This window comes from Rhipicephalus microplus, chromosome 4, assembly GCF_043290135.1.
Source record: "Rhipicephalus microplus isolate Deutch F79 chromosome 4, USDA_Rmic, whole genome shotgun sequence".
NCBI lineage: Eukaryota > Metazoa > Arthropoda > Arachnida > Ixodida > Ixodidae > Rhipicephalus > Rhipicephalus microplus.
Window position 1 is genome coordinate 189475259 of NC_134703.1, and position 12644 is coordinate 189487902.

The 12644-nt window shown below is 44.5% G+C and overlaps 35 non-coding genes across 35 annotated transcripts; all 35 read left to right on the forward strand.

Moving 5' to 3' along the window:
- The first annotated feature begins 247 nt into the window (after positions 1 to 247).
- Positions 248 to 320, forward strand: TRNAF-GAA (transfer RNA phenylalanine (anticodon GAA)). Its single transcript has one exon. It is a non-coding gene; the product is annotated as a tRNA-Phe (tRNA).
- Positions 321 to 567: 247 nt separating this feature from the next.
- On the forward strand, positions 568 to 640 carry TRNAF-GAA (transfer RNA phenylalanine (anticodon GAA)). The gene has a single exon. It is a non-coding gene; the product is annotated as a tRNA-Phe (tRNA).
- Positions 641 to 890: 250 nt separating this feature from the next.
- Positions 891 to 963, forward strand: TRNAF-GAA (transfer RNA phenylalanine (anticodon GAA)). Its single transcript has one exon. It is a non-coding gene; the product is annotated as a tRNA-Phe (tRNA).
- A 572-nt stretch (positions 964 to 1535) lies between these two features.
- On the forward strand, positions 1536 to 1608 carry TRNAF-GAA (transfer RNA phenylalanine (anticodon GAA)). Its single transcript has one exon. It is a non-coding gene; the product is annotated as a tRNA-Phe (tRNA).
- Positions 1609 to 1857: 249 nt separating this feature from the next.
- On the forward strand, positions 1858 to 1930 carry TRNAF-GAA (transfer RNA phenylalanine (anticodon GAA)). Its single transcript has one exon. It is a non-coding gene; the product is annotated as a tRNA-Phe (tRNA).
- Positions 1931 to 2501: 571 nt separating this feature from the next.
- Positions 2502 to 2574, forward strand: TRNAF-GAA (transfer RNA phenylalanine (anticodon GAA)). The gene has a single exon. It is a non-coding gene; the product is annotated as a tRNA-Phe (tRNA).
- Positions 2575 to 2823: 249 nt separating this feature from the next.
- On the forward strand, positions 2824 to 2896 carry TRNAF-GAA (transfer RNA phenylalanine (anticodon GAA)). Its single transcript has one exon. It is a non-coding gene; the product is annotated as a tRNA-Phe (tRNA).
- Positions 2897 to 3145: 249 nt separating this feature from the next.
- TRNAF-GAA (transfer RNA phenylalanine (anticodon GAA)) lies at positions 3146 to 3218 on the forward strand. The gene has a single exon. It is a non-coding gene; the product is annotated as a tRNA-Phe (tRNA).
- Positions 3219 to 3467: 249 nt separating this feature from the next.
- On the forward strand, positions 3468 to 3540 carry TRNAF-GAA (transfer RNA phenylalanine (anticodon GAA)). Its single transcript has one exon. It is a non-coding gene; the product is annotated as a tRNA-Phe (tRNA).
- A 249-nt stretch (positions 3541 to 3789) lies between these two features.
- TRNAF-GAA (transfer RNA phenylalanine (anticodon GAA)) lies at positions 3790 to 3862 on the forward strand. Its single transcript has one exon. It is a non-coding gene; the product is annotated as a tRNA-Phe (tRNA).
- Positions 3863 to 4112: 250 nt separating this feature from the next.
- TRNAF-GAA (transfer RNA phenylalanine (anticodon GAA)) lies at positions 4113 to 4185 on the forward strand. The gene has a single exon. It is a non-coding gene; the product is annotated as a tRNA-Phe (tRNA).
- A 249-nt stretch (positions 4186 to 4434) lies between these two features.
- Positions 4435 to 4507, forward strand: TRNAF-GAA (transfer RNA phenylalanine (anticodon GAA)). Its single transcript has one exon. It is a non-coding gene; the product is annotated as a tRNA-Phe (tRNA).
- Positions 4508 to 4757: 250 nt separating this feature from the next.
- On the forward strand, positions 4758 to 4830 carry TRNAF-GAA (transfer RNA phenylalanine (anticodon GAA)). Its single transcript has one exon. It is a non-coding gene; the product is annotated as a tRNA-Phe (tRNA).
- Positions 4831 to 5079: 249 nt separating this feature from the next.
- Positions 5080 to 5152, forward strand: TRNAF-GAA (transfer RNA phenylalanine (anticodon GAA)). The gene has a single exon. It is a non-coding gene; the product is annotated as a tRNA-Phe (tRNA).
- Positions 5153 to 5402: 250 nt separating this feature from the next.
- Positions 5403 to 5475, forward strand: TRNAF-GAA (transfer RNA phenylalanine (anticodon GAA)). The gene has a single exon. It is a non-coding gene; the product is annotated as a tRNA-Phe (tRNA).
- Positions 5476 to 5723: 248 nt separating this feature from the next.
- TRNAF-GAA (transfer RNA phenylalanine (anticodon GAA)) lies at positions 5724 to 5796 on the forward strand. Its single transcript has one exon. It is a non-coding gene; the product is annotated as a tRNA-Phe (tRNA).
- A 247-nt stretch (positions 5797 to 6043) lies between these two features.
- On the forward strand, positions 6044 to 6116 carry TRNAF-GAA (transfer RNA phenylalanine (anticodon GAA)). Its single transcript has one exon. It is a non-coding gene; the product is annotated as a tRNA-Phe (tRNA).
- Positions 6117 to 6363: 247 nt separating this feature from the next.
- On the forward strand, positions 6364 to 6436 carry TRNAF-GAA (transfer RNA phenylalanine (anticodon GAA)). The gene has a single exon. It is a non-coding gene; the product is annotated as a tRNA-Phe (tRNA).
- Positions 6437 to 6687: 251 nt separating this feature from the next.
- On the forward strand, positions 6688 to 6760 carry TRNAF-GAA (transfer RNA phenylalanine (anticodon GAA)). The gene has a single exon. It is a non-coding gene; the product is annotated as a tRNA-Phe (tRNA).
- Positions 6761 to 7331: 571 nt separating this feature from the next.
- On the forward strand, positions 7332 to 7404 carry TRNAF-GAA (transfer RNA phenylalanine (anticodon GAA)). Its single transcript has one exon. It is a non-coding gene; the product is annotated as a tRNA-Phe (tRNA).
- A 571-nt stretch (positions 7405 to 7975) lies between these two features.
- On the forward strand, positions 7976 to 8048 carry TRNAF-GAA (transfer RNA phenylalanine (anticodon GAA)). Its single transcript has one exon. It is a non-coding gene; the product is annotated as a tRNA-Phe (tRNA).
- Positions 8049 to 8297: 249 nt separating this feature from the next.
- Positions 8298 to 8370, forward strand: TRNAF-GAA (transfer RNA phenylalanine (anticodon GAA)). The gene has a single exon. It is a non-coding gene; the product is annotated as a tRNA-Phe (tRNA).
- Positions 8371 to 8619: 249 nt separating this feature from the next.
- TRNAF-GAA (transfer RNA phenylalanine (anticodon GAA)) lies at positions 8620 to 8692 on the forward strand. The gene has a single exon. It is a non-coding gene; the product is annotated as a tRNA-Phe (tRNA).
- A 249-nt stretch (positions 8693 to 8941) lies between these two features.
- On the forward strand, positions 8942 to 9014 carry TRNAF-GAA (transfer RNA phenylalanine (anticodon GAA)). The gene has a single exon. It is a non-coding gene; the product is annotated as a tRNA-Phe (tRNA).
- Positions 9015 to 9262: 248 nt separating this feature from the next.
- Positions 9263 to 9335, forward strand: TRNAF-GAA (transfer RNA phenylalanine (anticodon GAA)). The gene has a single exon. It is a non-coding gene; the product is annotated as a tRNA-Phe (tRNA).
- A 249-nt stretch (positions 9336 to 9584) lies between these two features.
- On the forward strand, positions 9585 to 9657 carry TRNAF-GAA (transfer RNA phenylalanine (anticodon GAA)). Its single transcript has one exon. It is a non-coding gene; the product is annotated as a tRNA-Phe (tRNA).
- A 249-nt stretch (positions 9658 to 9906) lies between these two features.
- TRNAF-GAA (transfer RNA phenylalanine (anticodon GAA)) lies at positions 9907 to 9979 on the forward strand. The gene has a single exon. It is a non-coding gene; the product is annotated as a tRNA-Phe (tRNA).
- Positions 9980 to 10227: 248 nt separating this feature from the next.
- On the forward strand, positions 10228 to 10300 carry TRNAF-GAA (transfer RNA phenylalanine (anticodon GAA)). Its single transcript has one exon. It is a non-coding gene; the product is annotated as a tRNA-Phe (tRNA).
- Positions 10301 to 10549: 249 nt separating this feature from the next.
- TRNAF-GAA (transfer RNA phenylalanine (anticodon GAA)) lies at positions 10550 to 10622 on the forward strand. The gene has a single exon. It is a non-coding gene; the product is annotated as a tRNA-Phe (tRNA).
- Positions 10623 to 10871: 249 nt separating this feature from the next.
- TRNAF-GAA (transfer RNA phenylalanine (anticodon GAA)) lies at positions 10872 to 10944 on the forward strand. Its single transcript has one exon. It is a non-coding gene; the product is annotated as a tRNA-Phe (tRNA).
- A 247-nt stretch (positions 10945 to 11191) lies between these two features.
- Positions 11192 to 11264, forward strand: TRNAL-UAA (transfer RNA leucine (anticodon UAA)). Its single transcript has one exon. It is a non-coding gene; the product is annotated as a tRNA-Leu (tRNA).
- A 246-nt stretch (positions 11265 to 11510) lies between these two features.
- On the forward strand, positions 11511 to 11583 carry TRNAL-UAA (transfer RNA leucine (anticodon UAA)). The gene has a single exon. It is a non-coding gene; the product is annotated as a tRNA-Leu (tRNA).
- Positions 11584 to 11829: 246 nt separating this feature from the next.
- On the forward strand, positions 11830 to 11902 carry TRNAL-UAA (transfer RNA leucine (anticodon UAA)). The gene has a single exon. It is a non-coding gene; the product is annotated as a tRNA-Leu (tRNA).
- A 246-nt stretch (positions 11903 to 12148) lies between these two features.
- Positions 12149 to 12221, forward strand: TRNAL-UAA (transfer RNA leucine (anticodon UAA)). Its single transcript has one exon. It is a non-coding gene; the product is annotated as a tRNA-Leu (tRNA).
- Positions 12222 to 12468: 247 nt separating this feature from the next.
- On the forward strand, positions 12469 to 12541 carry TRNAF-GAA (transfer RNA phenylalanine (anticodon GAA)). The gene has a single exon. It is a non-coding gene; the product is annotated as a tRNA-Phe (tRNA).
- The last annotated feature ends 103 nt before the right edge of the window (positions 12542 to 12644 follow it).

Here is a 12644-nt window from a genome sequence, read left to right on the forward strand (position 1 = left end):
CAAAGTACACTTTTTGTTAAATCTGTCGGTATGCAAGTATTTTGCAATAATTCTAACGAGGGAAACGGTTACGCACGTGAGCACACATGCTTGATAAAAAAATGCTGATTCAGAATGCATCGCGGCAGGAGGCGTTGCGAAAGAACCGGAACAGCGTAAAGACTTGTAATAATGTGCAACAGCTAAAATAAGGCGGTTTTACCGAAACGCTAAACTGGTAAGTCCCTCTTTTACTCTTCTCCCGTCTGCCGAAATAGCTCAGTTGGGAGAGCGTTAGACTGAAGATCCAGAGGTCCCTGGATCGATCCCGGGTTTCGGCGTCCAAAGCACATTTTTGTTAAATCTGTCGGTATACAAGAATTTCGCAATAATTCTAACGAGTGAAACGGTTACGCAGGTGAACACACATGCTTGATAAAAAATGCTGATTCAGAATGCATCGCGGCAGTAGGCGTTGCGAAAGATCCGGAACAGCGTAAAGACTTGTAATAATGTGCAACAGCTAAAATAAAGCGGTTTTACCGAAACGCAAAACTGGTAAGTCCCTCTTTCACTCTTCTCCCGTCTGCCGAAATAGCTCAGTTGGGAGAGCGTTAGACTGAACATCCAGAGGTCCCTGGATCGATCCCGGGTTTCGGCGTCCAAAGCACAATTTTGTTAAATCTGTCGGTATGCAAGTATTTTGCAATAATTCTAACGAGGGAAACGGTTACGCAGGTGAGCACACATGCTTGATAAAAAAATGCTGATTCAGAATGCATCGCGGCAGTAGGCGTTGCAAAAGAACCGGAACAGGGTGAAAGACATGTAATAATGTGCAACAGCTAAAATAAAGCGGTTTTACCGAAACGCAAGAACTGTTGAATCCCACTTTCACTCTTCTCCCGTCTGCCAAAATAGCTCAGTTGGGAGAGCGTTAGACTGAAGATCCATAGGTCCTTGGCTCGATCCCGGGTTTCGGCGTCGAAAGCACTTTTTTTGTTGAATCTGTCGGTATACAAGTATTTTGCAATAGTTCTAACGATTGAAACGGTTACGCAGGTGAACACACATGCTTGATAAAAAATGCTGATTCAGATTGTATCGCGGCAGTAGGCGTTGCGAAAGAACCGGAACAGCGTAAAGACATGTAATAATGTGCAACAGCTAAAATAAAGCGGTTTTACCGAAACGCAAGAACTGTTGAATCCCGCTTTCACTCTTCTCCCGTCTGCCAAAATAGCTCAGTTGGGAGAGCGTTAGGCTGAAGATCCATAGGTCCTTGGCTCGATCCCGGGTTTCGGCGTCGAAAGCACTTTTTTTGTTAAATCTGTCGGTATACAAGTATTTTGCAATAGTTCTAACGATTGAAATGGTTACGCAGGTGAACACACATGCTTGATAAAAAATGCTGATTGAGATTTTATCGCGGCAGTAAGCGTTGTAAAAGAACCGGAACAGCGTGAAAGACATGTAATAATGTGCAATAGCCAAAATAAAGCGGTTTTACCGAAACGCAAGAACTGTTGAATCCCGTTTTCACTCTTCTCCTGTCTGCCGAAATAGCTCAGTTGGGAGAGCATTAGACTGAAGATCCGAAGGTCCTTGGCTCGATCCCGCGTTTCGGCGTCCAAAGCACTTTTTTGTTAAATCTGTCGGTATACAAGAATTTCGCAATAATTCTAACGAGTGAAACGGTTACGCAGGTGAACACACATGCTTGATAAAAAATGCTGATTCAGATTGTATCGCGGCAGTAGGCGTTGCGAAAGAACCGGAACAGCGTGAAAGACATGTAATAATGTGCAACAGCTAAAATAAAGCGGTTTTACCGAAACGCAAGAACTGTTGAATGCCGCTTTCACTCTTCTCCCGTCTGCCGAAATAGCTCAGTTGGGAGAGCATTAGACTGAAGATCCGAAGGTCCTTGGCTCGATCCCGCGTTTCGGCGTCCAAAGCACTTTTTTGTTAAATCTGTCGATATACAAGAATTTAGCAAGAATTCTAACGAGTGAAACGGTTACGCAGGTGAACGCACATGCTTGATAAAAAATGCTGATTCAGATTGTATCGCGGCAGTAGGCGTTGCGAAAGAACCGGGACAGGGTGAAAGACATGTAATAATGTGCAACAGCTAAAATAAAGCGGTTTTACCGAAACGCAAGAACTGTTGAATCCCGTTTTCACTCTTCTCCTGTCTGCCGAAATAGCTCATTTGGGAGAGCATTAGACTGAAGATCCGAAGGTCCTTGGCTCGATCCCGCGTTTCGGCGTCCAAAGCACTTTTTTGTTAAATCTGTCGGTATACAAGAATTTAGCAAGAATTCTAACGAGTGAAACGGTTACGCAGGTGAACGCACATGCTTGATAAAAAATGCTGATTCAGATTGTATCGCGGCAGTAGGCGTTGCGAAAGAACCGGAACAGGGTGAAAGACATGTAATAATGTGCAATAGCCAAAATAAAGCGGTTTTACCGAAACGCAAGAACTGTTGAATCCCGTTTTCACCCTTCTCCTGTCTGCCGAAATAGCTCAGTTGGGAGAGCATTAGACTGAAGATCCGAAGGTCCTTGGCTCGATCCCGCGTTTCGGCGTCCAAAGCACTTTTTTGCTAAATCTGTCGGTATACAAGAATTTCGCAATAATTCTAACGAGTGAAACGGTTACGCAGGTGAACACACATGCTTGATAAAAAATGCTGATTCAGATTGTATCGCGGCAGTAGGCGTTGCGAAAGAACCGGAACAGCGTGAAAGACATGTAATAATGTGCAACAGCTAAAATAAAGCGGTTTTACCGAAACGCAAGAACTGTTGAATGCCGCTTTCACTCTTCTCCCGTCTGCCGAAATAGCTCAGTTGGGAGAGCATTAGACTGAAGATCCGAAGGTCCCTGGTTCGATCCCGGGTTTCGGCGTCCGAAACACATTTTTGTTAAATCTGTCGGTATACAAGAATTTAGCAAGAATTCTAACGAGTGAAACGGTTACGCAGGTGAACGCACATGCTTGATAAAAAATGCTGATTCAGATTGTATCGCGGCAGTAGGCGTTGCGAAAGAACCGGAACAGGGTGAAAGACATGTAATAATGTGCAACAGCTAAAATAAAGCGGTTTTACCGAAACGCAACAACTGGTAAGTCCCTCTTTCACTCTTTTCCCGTCTGCCGAAATAGCTCAGTTGGGAGAGCGTCAGACTGAAATTCTGAAGGTCCCTGGTTCGATCCCGGGTTTCGGCGTCCGAAACACATTTTTGTTAAATCTGTCGGTATACAAGAATTTCGCAATAATTCTAACGAGTGAAACGATTAGGCAGGTGAACACACATGCTTGATAAGAAATGCTGATTCAGATTGTATCGCGGCAGTAGGCGTTGCGAAAGAACCGGAACAGCGTGAAAGACATGTAATAATGTGCAACAGCTAAAATAAAGCGGTTTTACCGAAACGCAACAACTGGTAAGTCCCTCTTTCACTCTTTTCCCGTCTGCCGAAATAGCTCAGTTGGGAGAGCGTCAGACTGAAATTCTGAAGGTCCCTGGTTCGATCCCGGGTTTCGGCGTCCGAAACACATTTTTGTTAAATCTGTCGGTATACAAGAATTTAGCAAGAATTCTAACGAGTGAAACGGTTACGCAGGTGAACGCACATGCTTGATAAAAAATGCTGATTCAGATTGTATCGCGGCAGTGGGCGTTGCAAAAGAACCGGAACAGGGTGAAAGACATGTAATAATGTGCAACAGCTAAAATAAAGCGGTTTTACCGAAACGCAACAACTGGTAAGTCCCTCTTTCACTCTTTTCCCGTCTGCCGAAATAGCTCAGTTGGGAGAGCGTCAGACTGAAATTCTGAAGGTCCCTGGTTCGATCCCGGGTTTCGGCGTCCGAAACACATTTTTGTTAAATCTGTCGGTATACAAGAATTTCGCAATAACTCTAACGAGTGAAACGATTACGCAGGTGAACACACATGCTTGATAATAAAATGCTGAATCAGAATGCATCGCGGCAGTAGGCGTTGCAAAAGAACCGGAACAGGGTGAAAGACATGTAATAATGTGCAACAGCTAAAATAAAGCGGTTTTACCGAAACGCAAGAACTGTTGAATCCCACTTTCACTCTTCTCCCGTCTGCCAAAATAGCTCAGTTGGGAGAGCGTTAGACTGAAGATCCAAAGGTCCCTGGTTCGATCCCGGGTTTCGGCGTCCAAAGTACATTTTTTGTTAAATCTGTCGGTATGCAAGTATTTCGCAATAATTCTAACGAGGGAAAGGGTTACGCAGCTGAGCACACATGCTTGATAAAAAATTTCTGATTCAGAATGCATCGCGGCAGGAGGCGTTGCGAAAGAACCGGAACAGCGTAAAGACTTGTAATAATGTGCAACAGCTAAAATAAAGCGGTTTTACCGAAACGCAAAACTGGTAAGTCCCTCTTTCACTCTTCTCCCGTCTGCCGAAATAGCTCAGTTGGGAGAGCGTTAGACTGAAGATCCAGAGGTCCCTGGTTCGATCCCGGGTTTCGGCGTCCAAAGCACATTTTTGTTAAATCTGTCGGTATGCAAGTATTTTGCAATTATTCTAACGAGGGAAACGGTTACGCAGGTGAGCACACATGCTTGATAAAAAAATGCTGATTCAGAATGCATCGCGGCAGTAGGCGTTGCAAAAGAACCGGAACAGGGTGAAAGACATGTAATAATGTGCAACAGCTAAAATAAAGCGGTTTTACCGAAACGCAAGAACTGTTGAATCCCACTTTCACTCTTCTCCCGTCTGCCGAAATAGCTCAGTTGGGAGAGCATTAGACTGAAGATCCGAAGGTCCTTGGCTCGATCCCGCGTTTCGGCGTCCAAAGCACTTTTTTGTTAAATCTGTCGGTATACAAGAATTTCGCAATAATTCTAACGAGTGAAACGGTTACGCAGGTGAACACACGTGGTTGATAAAAAATGCTGATTCAGAAAGCATCGCGGCAGTAGGCGTTGCGAAAGAACCGGAACAGCGTGAAAGACTTGCAATATTGTGCAACAGCCAAAATAAAGCGGTTTTACCGAAACGCAAGAACTGTTGAGTCCCGCTTTCACTCTTCTACCGTCTGCCGAAATAGCTCAGTTGGGAGAGCGTTAGACTGAAGATCCATAGGTCCTTGGCTCGATCCCGGGTTTCGGCGTCCAAAGCACTTTTTTTGTTAAATCTGTCGGTATACAAGTATTTTGCAATAATTCTAACGAGTGAAATGGTTACGCAGGTGAACACACATGCTTGGTAAAAAAATGTTGATTCAGATTGTATCGCGGCAGTAGGCGTTGCGAAAGAACCGGAACAGCGTAAAGACATGTAATAATGTGCAACAGCTAAAATAAAGCGGTTTTACTGAAACGCAAGAACTGTTGAATGCCGCTTTCACTCTTCTGCCGTCTGCCGAAATAGCTCAGTTGGGAGAGCGTTAGACTGAAGATCCGATGGTCCTTGGCTCGATCCCGCGTTTCGGCGTCCAAAGCACTTTTTTGTTAAATCTGTCGGTATACAAGAATTTCGCAATAATTCTAACGAGTGAAACGGTTAAGCAGGTGAACACACATGCTTGATAAAAAAATGCTGATTCAGAATGCATCGTGGCAGTAGGCGTTGCAAAAGTACCGGAACAGCGTAAAGACTTGTAATAATGTGCAACAGCTAAAATAAAGCGGTTTTACCGAAACGCAAAACTGGTAAGTCCCTCTTTCACTCTTTTCCCGTCTGCCGAAATAGCTCAGTTGGGAGAGCGTTAGACTGAAGATCTAAAGGTCCCTGGTTCAATCCCGGGTTTCGGCGTCACAAGCACATTTTTGTTAAATCTGTCGGTATGCAAGTATTTTGCAATAGATCTAACGAGTGAAACGACTACGCAGGTGAACACACATGCTTGATAAAAAATGGTGATTCAGAATGCATCGCGGCAGTAGGCGTTGCGAAAGAACCGGAACAGCGTAAAGACTTGTAATAATGTGCAACAGCTAAAATAAAGCGGTTTTACCGAAACGCAAAACTGGTAAGTCCCTCTTTCACTCTTTCCCCATCTGCCGAAATAGCTCAGCTGGGAGAGCGTTAGACTGAAGATCTAAAGGTCCCTGGTTCGATCCCAGGTTTCGGCGTCCAAAGCACTTTTTTGTTAAATCTGTCGGTATACAAGAATTTCGCAACAATTCTAACGAGTGAAACGGTTACGCAGGTGAACACACATGCTTGATAAAAAATGCTGATTCAGAATGCATCGCGGCAGTAGGCGTTGCGAAAGATCCGGAACAGCATAAAGACTTGTAATAATGTGCAACAGCTAAAATAAAGCGGTTTTACCGAAACGCAAAACTGGTAAGTCCCTCTTTCACTCTTCTCCCGTCTGCCGAAATAGCTCAGTTGGGAGAGCGTTAGACTGAAGATCCAAAGGTCCCTGGTTCGATCCCGGGTTTCGGCGTCCAAAGTACACTTTTTGTTAAATCTGTCGGTATGCAAGTATTTTGCAATAATTCTAACGAGGGAAACGGTTACGCAGGTGAGCACACATGCTTGACAAAAAAATGCTGATTGAGATTGCATCGCGGCAGTAGGCGTTGCAAAAGAACCGGAACAGGGTGAAAGACATGTAATAATGTGCAACAGCTAAAATAAAGCGGTTTTACCGAAACGCAAGAACTGTTGAATCCAGTTTTCACTCTTCTCCTGTCTGCCGAAATAGCTCAGTTGGGAGAGCATTAGACTGAAGATCCGAAGGTCCTTGGCTCGATCCCGCGTTTCGGCGTCCAAAGCACTTTTTTGTTAAATCTGTCGGTATACAAGAATTTCGCAATAATTCTAACGAGTGAAACGGTTACGCAGGTGAACACACATGCTTGATAAAAAATGCTGATTCAGATTGTATCGCGGCAGTAGGCGTTGCGAAAGAACCGGTACAGCGTGAAAGACATGTAATAATGTGCAACAGCTAAAATAAAGCGGTTTTACCGAAACGCAAGAACTGTTGAATGCCGCTTTCACTCTTCTCCCGTCTGCCGAAATAGCTCAGTTGGGAGAGCATTAGACTGAAGATCCGAAGCTCCTTGGCTCGATCCCGCGTTTCGGCGTCCAAAGCACTTTTTTGTTAAATCTGTCGGTATACAAGAATTTAGCAAGAATTCTAACGAGTGAAACGGTTACGCAGGTGAACGCACATGCTTGATAAAAAATGCTGATTCAGATTGTATCGCGGCAGTAGGCGTTGCGAAAGAACCGGGACAGGGTGAAAGACATGTAATAATGTGCAACAACTAAAATAAAGCGGTTTTACCGAAACGCAAGAACTGTTGAATCCCGTTTTCACTCTTCTCCTGTCTGCCGAAATAGCTCAGTTGGGAGAGCATTAGACTGAAGATCCGAAGGTCCTTGGCTCGATCCCGCGTTTCGGCGTCCAAAGCACTTTTTTGTTAAATCTGTCGGTATACAAGAATTTAGCAAGAATTCTAACGAGTGAAACGGTTACGCAGGTGAACGCACATGCTTGATAAAAAATGCTGATTCAGATTGTATCGCGGCAGTAGGCGTTGCGAAAGAACCGGAACAGCGTGAAAGACATGTAATAATGTGCAACAGCTAAAATAAAGCGGTTTTACCGAAACGCAAGAACTGTTGAATGCCGCTTTCACTCTTCTCCCGTCTGCCGAAATAGCTCAGTTGGGAGAGCATTAGAATGAAGATCCGAAGGTCCTTGGCTCGATCCCGCGTTTCGGCGTCCAAAGCACTTTTTTGTTAAATCTGTCGGTATACAAGAATTTCGCAATAATTCTAACGAGTGAAACGGTTACGCAGGTGAACACACATGCTTGATAAAAAATGCTGATTCAGATTGTATCGCGGCAGTAGGCGTTGCGAAACAACCGGAACAGGGTGAAAGACATGTAATAATGTGCAACAACTAAAATAAAGCGGTTTTACCGAAACGCAAGAACTGTTGAATCCCGTTTTCACTCTTCTCCTGTCTGCCGAAATAGCTCAGTTGGGAGAGCATTAGACTGAAGATCCGAAGGTCCTTGGCTCGATCCCGCGTTTCGGCGTCCAAAGCACTTTTTTGTTAAATCTGTCGGTATACAAGAATTTAGCAAGAATTCTAACGAGTGAAACGGTTACGCAGGTGAACGCACATGCTTGATAAAAAATGCTGATTCAGATTGTATCGCGGCAGTAGGCGTTGCGAAACAACCGGAACAGGGTGAAAGACATGTAATAATGTGCAACAACTAAAATAAAGCGGTTTTACCGAAACGCAAGAACTGTTGAATCCCGTTTTCACTCTTCTCCTGTCTGCCGAAATAGCTCAGTTGGGAGAGCATTAGACTGAAGATCCGAAGGTCCTTGGCTCGATCCCGCGTTTCGGCGTCCAAAGCACTTTTTTGTTAAATCTGTCGGTATACAAGAATTTAGCAAGAATTCTAACGAGTGAAACGGTTACGCAGGTGAACGCACATGCTTGATAAAAAATGCTGATTCAGATTGTATCGCGGCAGTAGGCGTTGCGAAAGAACCGGAACAGGGTGAAAGACATGTAATAATGTGCAATAGCCAAAATAAAGCGGTTTTACCGAAACGCAAGAACTGTTGAATCCCGTTTTCACTCTTCTCCTGTCTGCCGAAATAGCTCAGTTGGGAGAGCATTAGACTGAAGATCCGAAGGTCCTTGGCTCGATCCCGCGTTTCGGCGTCCAAAGCACTTTTTTGTTAAATCTGTCGGTATACAAGAATTTCGCAATAATTCTAACGAGTGAAACGGTTACGCAGGTGAACACACATGCTTGATAAAAAATGCTGATTCAGATTGTATCGCGGCAGTAGGCGTTGCGAAAGAACCGGAACAGCGTGAAAGACATGTAATAATGTGCAACAGCTAAAATAAAGCGGTTTTACCGAAACGCAAGAACTGTTGAATGCCGCTTTCACTCTTCTCCCGTCTGCCGAAATAGCTCAGTTGGGAGAGCATTAGACTGAAGATCCGAAGGTCCCTGGTTCGATCCCGGGTTTCGGCGTCCGAAACACATTTTTGTTAAATCTGTCGGTATACAAGAATTTAGCAAGAATTCTAACGAGTGAAACGGTTACGCAGGTGAACGCACATGCTTGATAAAAATGCTGATTCAGATTGTATCGCGGCAGTAGGCGTTGCGAAAGAACCGGAACAGGGTGAAAGACATGTAATAATGTGCAACAGCTAAAATAAAGCGGTTTTACCGAAACGCAACAACTGGTAAGTCCCTCTTTCACTCTTTTCCCGTCTGCCGAAATAGCTCAGTTGGGAGAGCGTCAGACTGAAATTCTGAAGGTCCCTGTTTCGATCCCGGGTTTCGGCGTCCGAAACACATTTTTGTTAAATCTGTCGGTATACAAGAATTTCGCAATAATTCTAACGAGTGAAACGATTAGGCAGGTGAACACACATGCTTGATAAGAAATGCTGATTCAGATTGTATCGCGGCAGTAGGCGTTGCGAAAGAGCCGGAACAGCGTGAAAGACATGTAATAATGTGCAACAGCTAAAATAAAGCGGTTTTACCGAAACGCAAGAACTGTTGAATGCCGCTTTCACTCTTCTCCCGTCTCCCGAAATAGCTCAGTTGGGAGAGCATTAGACTGAAGATCCGAAGGTCCCTGGTTCGATCCCGGGTTTCGGCGTCCGAAACACATTTTTGTTAAATCTGTCGGTATACAAGAATTTAGCAAGAATTCTAACGAGTGAAACGGTTACGCAGGTGAACGCACATGCTTGATAAAAAATGCTGATTCAGAATGCATCGCGGCAGTAGGCGTTGCGAAAGAACCGGAACAGGGTGAAAGACATGTAATAATGTGCAACAGCTAAAATAAAGCGGTTTTACCGAAACGCAACAACTGGTAAGTCCCTCTTTCACTCTTTTCCCGTCTGCCGAAATAGCTCAGTTGGGAGAGCGTCAGACTGAAATTCTGAAGGTCCCTGGTTCGATCCCGGGTTTCGGCGTCCGAAACACATTTTTGTTAAATCTGTCGGTATACAAGAATTTAGCAAGAATTCTAACGAGTGAAACGGTTACGCAGGTGAACGCACATGCTTGATAAAAATGCTGATTCAGATTGTATCGCGGCAGTAGGCGTTGCGAAAGAACCGGAACAGGGTGAAAGACATGTAATAATGTGCAACAGCTAAAATAAAGCGGTTTTACCGAAACGCAACAACTGGTAAGTCCCTCTTTCACTCTTTTCCCGTCTGCCGAAATAGCTCAGTTGGGAGAGCGTCAGACTGAAATTCTGAAGGTCCCTGTTTCGATCCCGGGTTTCGGCGTCCGAAACACATTTTTGTTAAATCTGTCGGTATACAAGAATTTCGCAATAATTCTAACGAGTGAAACGATTAGGCAGGTGAACACACATGCTTGATAAGAAATGCTGATTCAGATTGTATCGCGGCAGTAGGCGTTGCGAAAGAGCCGGAACAGCGTGAAAGACATGTAATAATGTGCAACAGCTAAAATAAAGCGGTTTTACCGAAACGCAAGAACTGTTGAATGCCGCTTTCACTCTTCTCCCGTCTCCCGAAATAGCTCAGTTGGGAGAGCATTAGACTGAAGATCCGAAGGTCCCTGGTTCGATCCCGGGTTTCGGCGTCCGAAACACATTTTTGTTAAATCTGTCGGTATACAAGAATTTAGCAAGAATTCTAACGAGTGAAACGGTTACGCAGGTGAACGCACATGCTTGATAAAAAATGCTGATTCAGAATGCATCGCGGCAGTAGGCGTTGCGAAAGAACCGGAACAGGGTGAAAGACATGTAATAATGTGCAACAGCTAAAATAAAGCGGTTTTACCGAAACGCAACAACTGGTAAGTCCCTCTTTCACTCTTTTCCCGTCTGCCGAAATAGCTCAGTTGGGAGAGCGTCAGACTGAAATTCTGAAGGTCCCTGGTTCGATCCCGGGTTTCGGCGTCCGAAACACATTTTTGTTAAATCTGTCGGTATACAAGAATTTAGCAAGAATTCTAACGAGTGAAACGGTTACGCAGGTGAACGCACATGCTTGATAAAAATGCTGATTCAGATTGTATCGCGGCAGTAGGCGTTGCGAAAGAACCGGAACAGGGTGAAAGACATGTAATAATGTGCAACAGCTAAAATAAAGCGGTTTTACCGAAACGCAAAACTGGTAAGTCCCTCTTTCACTCTTCTCCCGTCTGCCGAAATAGCTCAGTTGGGAGAGCGTTAGACTTAAGATCCAGAGGTCCCTGGTTCGATCCCGGGTTTCGGCGTCCAAAGCACATTTTTGTTAAATCTGTCGGTATACAAAAATTTCGCAATAATTCTAACGAGTGAAACGGTTACGCAGGTGAACACACATGCTTGATAAAAATGCTGATTCAGATTGTATCGCGGCAGTAGGCGTTGCGAAAGAACCGGAACAGCGTAAAGACTTGTAATAATGTGCAACAGCTAAAATAAAGCGGTTTTACCGAAACGCAAAACTGGTAAGTCCCTCTTTCACTCTTCTCCCGTCTGCCGAAATAGCTCAGTTGGGAGAGCGTTAGACTTAAGATCCAGAGGTCCCTGGTTCGATCCCGGGTTTCGGCGTCCAAAGCACATTTTTGTTAAATCTGTCGGTATACAAAAATTTCGCAATAATTCTAACGAGTGAAACGGTTACGCAGGTGAACACACATGCTTGATAAAAATGCTGATTCAGATTGTATCGCGGCAGTAGGCGTTGCGAAAGAACCGGAACAGCGTAAAGACTTGTAATAATGTGCAACAGCTAAAATAAAGCGGTTTTACCGAAACGCAAAACTGGTAAGTCCCTCTTTCACTCTTCTCCCGTCTGCCGAAATAGCTCAGTTGGGAGAGCGTTAGACTTAAGATCCAGAGGTCCCTGGTTCGATCCCGGGTTTCGGCGTCCAAAGCACATTTTTGTTAAATCTGTCGGTATACAAAAATTTCGCAATAATTCTAACGAGTGAAACGGTTACGCAGGTGAACGCACATGCTTGATAAAAATGCTGATTCAGATTGTATCGCGGCAGTAGGCGTTGCGAAAGAACCGGAACAGCGTAAAGACTTGTAATAATGTGCAACAGCTAAAATAAAGCGGTTTTACCGAAACGCAAAACTGGTAAGTCCCTCTTTCACTCTTCTCCCGTCTGCCGAAATAGCTCAGTTGGGAGAGCGTTAGACTTAAGATCCAGAGGTCTCTGGTTCGATCCCGGGTTTCGGCGTCCAAAGCACATTTTTGTTAAATCTGTCGGTATACAAAAATTTCGCAATAATTCTAACGAGTGAAACGGTTACGCAGGTGAACACACATGCTTGATAAAAAATGCTGATTCAGAATGCATCGCGGCAGTAGGCGTTGCGAAAGATCCGGAACAGCGTAAAGACTTGTAATAATGTGCAACAGCTAAAATAAAGCGGGTTTACCGAAACGCAAAACTGGTAAGTCCCTCTTTCACTCTTCTCCCGTCTGCCGAAATAGCTCAGTTGGGAGAGCATTAGACTGAAGATCCAGAGGTCCCTGGTTCGATCCCGGGTTTCGGCGTCCAAAGCACATTTTTGTTAAATCTGTCGGTATGCAAGTATTTTGCAATTATTCTAACGAGGGAAACGGTTACGCAGGTGAGCACACATGCTTGATAAAAAAA